This window comes from Sinocyclocheilus rhinocerous, unplaced genomic scaffold (genome assembly GCF_001515625.1).
Source record: "Sinocyclocheilus rhinocerous isolate Xijiao unplaced genomic scaffold, SAMN03320098_v1.1 scaffold454, whole genome shotgun sequence".
Lineage (NCBI taxonomy): Eukaryota > Metazoa > Chordata > Actinopteri > Cypriniformes > Cyprinidae > Sinocyclocheilus > Sinocyclocheilus rhinocerous.
Window position 1 is genome coordinate 222,498 of NW_015657627.1, and position 5,436 is coordinate 227,933.

Below are 5,436 nucleotides of genomic sequence, written 5' to 3' on the forward strand. Positions count from 1 at the left end.
TAGATAGATAGACAGACAGACAGATAGACAGACAGACAGAAGGACAAACAGACAGACAGACAGATAGATAGATAGATAGATAGAATGAATGAACGATAGATAGACAGACAGACAGACAGACAGTGGATAGAACAAACGATAGATAGATAGAACCACAGATAGAATGACAAAACGATTAAACCAGGGGTGTCCAAACTACGGCCCGCGGGCCAAATGCGGCCCGTGGATGCATTTTAAGCGGCCCGCAGCTGTCTTAATAGTCTATGTTATATATGGCCCGCCAAGCATAATTTACAAAATAGGCCTATGCAGTTTCAAAATGTCAACACAAGATGGCAGCACTACATTTTAGACCAGATGTAGCAGTAAAACGCGAGTGATATCAATTTGATAACTCATATGCGCTCTCATTTGTTTAGCGCACACGAATTCCTAAACGCGTCAAAAGTGGAAGAGCGCGACTCGTTTGAACCGCGCTGCACGGACCGTTTTTAGCTCTGCCTAAAGTCAGCGTAGCGCGAGCTCAGAACAAATGCGTTTACGCGCTGACTGATCTCGATCACGAGACCACTAAACAGCGCTGTGAGAAGCGTTTGAGTTTGGAGCAGAGGTTTCCATACAAACCACATATGTCAAAGGCAGATGAAACAGCGCTGACATTCTCAACAACACTAACGCGGAAAATAGGAAAAACATTGTGCGACAACAATGCAGTAAGAATACTTTTCAATCCACAAATCACCAACATTTTGATTTACTGTAGTAACCGTAACTGTGGTATTGTGGCAGAAATGTTGCATATTTATACAGAATCTTCTTATATAATTAATGTAGACATATAGGCCAATTTAATGTAATGTAAGGGCGTTATGAAATACAGGCCAAATTACAGACATTTTTGATGCAGTTTGTGCTTTCATGTGTTAATAGATTAAATACCATAAAGCCATTCTATGTTATAATTATTAAAGCTTTAAAAACAAGATATTTGCAGATTTTTGTCCTCAACAAAACACAAGCTACTGTCAAATCAACATCACACATACATATATATATATATATAGGTAGAAGCATCCGGCCCCCCAGTGTTTCCACATCGTCGAATCCGGCCCTCTTTAGGAAAAGTTTGGACACCCCTGGATTAAACGATAGATAGAACAATAAAATGATAGAAAGACAGACAGAAGGACAGACAGACAGATAGATATATAGACAGACAAACATACAGACAGACAGACAGAAGGACAAACAGACAGACAGACAGACAGATAGATAGATAGATAGAATGAACGAACGATAGATAGACAGACAGTGGATAGAACAAACGATAGATAGATAGACAGATAGAACCACAGATAGAATGACAAAACGATTAAACGATAGATAGAACGATAAAACGATAGAAAGACAGACAGACAGACAGACAGATAGATAGATAGATAGACAGATAGACGGACGGACGGACGGACGGACGGACAGACAGACAGTGGATAACAAAAATGCTCATAATCAGATTGCAGTTACTTTTTATATGGATTACATGATTACATATTATTCACACAATGGCAGCAAATTATTCATAATTTATTTATTTTCCCTAACACTTCTTTTTTTCCCTTTTAAATGTTTATTTCTAAAAATCCTACTGTGTGTTATACCAGCTTTGAAAACACTGGATGTGTAATATCATTGCTGTTTTCATGTTTATTAATGTTTCTTAGTGTAATGCAGGGATTTCAGAACTGTTCTCAGCCAAACCCCTTTGACATATAGAATATTTCATTGAAATATCCCAGAGGAAGTTAATATTTCAATGATTTAACAAGACATTCACATGTTCACAGTTCTCTGATGTCGGTTAATGGTCACATAGACATGCAGGTAAACAAATATTTCAATGTTCACCACATTATTTTTATCGCCTCGATCAAACCCACTACAGTTCTTTCATTAAGCCCAGTTTGGGAAACCCTGGTGTAATGTAATGTTAAATGCATTTCATGATGTTGATATCAAAGAATAAAATCTATTTTCTTTCTGCTTTTTATATCAATATTGTATATTTAATGGAAAAATGAAAACAAGTTAGGTTAAAAGTAATGTAATCTAAAAAGTAATCTAAAAAATGTTATCTAAAAAGTAGTCACAATACATTACATAGATTAGGTTACTAACTACAATTTTCATCACGTAATCTGTAATCAGTAACAGACTATAATCTACCCAGCACTGGTTACATGTGACTTTAAAACTTCTAGTTTAAATAAAAAATAAACAGGCTACATTTCATATGTTAAATACATTATGTTTTAATAGTCCCTTACTTGGGTGAATAAGATTTAGCTATTTATTTAAGAAATTAATACTTTATACAGGGATTCATTAAATTGATGAAAAGTGACAGTAAAGACATATATGATGTTACAAAAGATTTGTTTCAATTAAACGCAGTTCTTTTGAACAATATTCATCATGTGACACTGAGGGCTGGAGTAATGATGCTGAAAATTCAATCACAGTAATAAATTACATTTGAAAACATATTCAAATAGAAAAATTATTATTTTAAATTGTAATAATATTTCACACTATTATTATTTTTTCTTCTGTATTTTTGATCAAATAAATGGAGCCTTGGTGATCAGAAGAGACATTTCAACATTAAAAATCTTACTGACCCCAAACTATACAAGTGTGTAAATATACATATATAAGTGTGTGTGTGTGTGTGTGTGTGTGCATAGAGAGACATGGTTTGTGTTAGTCTGATAATTATAATTAGTTTTATGTAAAAATAAAACAGAAGTGTGTGTGTATGTGTTTTACAAAGACCCAGACAGACAGAAATCAGAGATATCTGAGTAAATTCGTTCACCTTCACTACTCCTGTGCAAATCAAACACACACACACACACACATATACACACACTCACGCTCACACAGACTTTATAGCAGATTAGAAAGGAAGAGCGGTGTGGAAACGCAACGTGGCCAAGGTTATTAAAAAAAGGATGTAGCAAAGCAAGATGGCGAGTGCATGGCCCGGGGCATTATGGGAGATAAATGGTTGACCCGGGCGGTGTCAGGCCTGGATTGATGCTACTATCAGCAGTGTGTTCTCCCAACGATTTCACTCTCGCTGATAGAGTGTGTTATCTAGTTACTAGCATGAGGGCTTCGGCCTGCGGGCAAACGCAAGGTCAATCTCCGAGGACAATCTTTGTTGGACTAAATGAGAAAAAGAGCAGAGCCCAAAAAAAGAGAAAAGAGGAGAAGGAGGGAGAGGAATCAAAAGGCAGCTGTGAGGTCTACATGATAAGATAAGCCAAATTACTCTCTTTAGCAGGATGAGCCGTGGGCGGAGGAGGAACACAACTACAGCGAAAGTTAAGCAGAGCACAGCTCACCTGAGAAACACTCTTCACCTGGAAACACACACACACACACACACACACACGGACTGATGTTTATTCACACAGACCATGAATATATGTGCTCCTGAAATGAAAGCATGTGAAAGATGCCCTCTGCATGGAGGAAAATCATTCAAACTGATAAAGTCATCCAAATAATTTGGAAATTGTCAGAAAATATTTTTCTAAATGTTTTTTTTCCCCCACTATGGAAGTATATATCCATATATGGACATATATGGAAGCCTCTAACTTACTTTAATTATATGGAGGAGAGCAGCTTGGACATTTTTCTAAACTTTTCTTTTTGTATTCCTCTGAAAAAAGGTCAGTAGTCATACAGGTTTGGAAAGACATGAGGGAGTAAATGATGACAGAATTTAATTTTTAGATAAACTATTCAAAAGTCTGAGACTGCAAAGTCAAAAAGTAACATTTTTCCTTCATTCATTTACTTTATTTATTTATTTTTGATTACATACTTTATTTTATACATTTATTTAAGGAACATTAATATACTTTTTATAGAATTTATGTTTAGATCTTTCTGTTTTCACAAGTTTTAGTAATTTTTATTACATTTACAATTAATTTTTTTTTAATAAGTTTTATTTATTTTAGTTTACTTATTTATCTATTTTAGTATATCAACTTAAACTAGGCCTACATGAAAATTAAATAAAACAAGTTTAATTTTTTAAAATATTTTATTTGTATTTTTTATGGTTTCAGTTTATAACAATAATGCTAACCCTAATTATAAGCGTAACAATTTGAGCCAAATGTTAAATGTAAAATTGTTTTAGTATTTGGTGTGTTTCTCTTTTGCATTAATGACAGCAACCCTGGAGCGACATGAACAAAACCTGATGATCATCATGTTCTGCAGCATGATTTGAGACGTTCCCAAGACCATCTCAAGCTTCAATGTCCGTCTGTGCAGAGTCACATGATCAATGACACTCATTTATTTATATTTGACCAGTCATCTAAAAATGTGCAGAATCTGAACGATTTCTTTGTAATGTTTTAATTTTTTCAAAAGCTTAAAACATTCAGTTTATTTCCAGGTTTAAAGTCGATTCCGAGTCCGTGATTTCCCAGACTTTTGGACTCTGCACTCCTCCACCACTAGATGGTAGTGCTGACTATGGCGCAAACACAGAAACGCTCAACCTCTGAACTGCGTGTCCAGTCAGAATACGGCTGCATCTCAATTCACACAATCACTTGTAAATAATAAATAAGTAAATAATGGTAATAAATAAAAATGAATCATCCCTAATAAAAGTTGAATGCATCACAAATCAGTGCATTGGAAACAACATGCCATAAATACCCGGATTATAAACGTTTTTCAGTGGATTTTCATTTGTGCTGTTTGGCCTAATGTTGCCCACAATCCCTTGAGCTACAGAAGATATGGTTTGTGAGAACTCACTTTTGACTTTTTAAGGTTTAGAAAAATGCTGTTGAAATGTGTGAACCAAGTTATGATGCATTTTATGGTTTTATTGTGTTCATAGTTCAACTAGAGCTGTCACAGATTTTGTTTTCTGAACGCAAGTATAAAATGCATAGTTTGAGCAAACTGTAAGTCGCTTTAGATTAAAGTGCCAAATATCAACTGCACAAATGCAAGATAGTAAAAAGTTGTTTAAGACATCAATATAAACTTGAATGTTTCATTACATTCCAATTTCATCATGCTGTCTTAATGCTCAAGTATGTACTTATTTATCATCTTCAATGTTTATTTTCATCACCTTCAGTAGTATATATTAGATATATGTGAATTGAAATGCATACAAACTCAATGGCTCAGTCTCATATGATATTGAAATCTTGCCATCAGCACCGTCCTGTTTGTCTTTCCTGTTTAATATTACAGTTCATTTGACTTCCTGTGATCCCATGATCCATCGTGATTGTCTGAAAAAAGTTCAGTCGTTCCGGTTTAAAAAAGCTCAACGAGGCCTCGCTGAGAAAAAGTGACACAATTTCCTGTGCTTTTGCCTTTAGA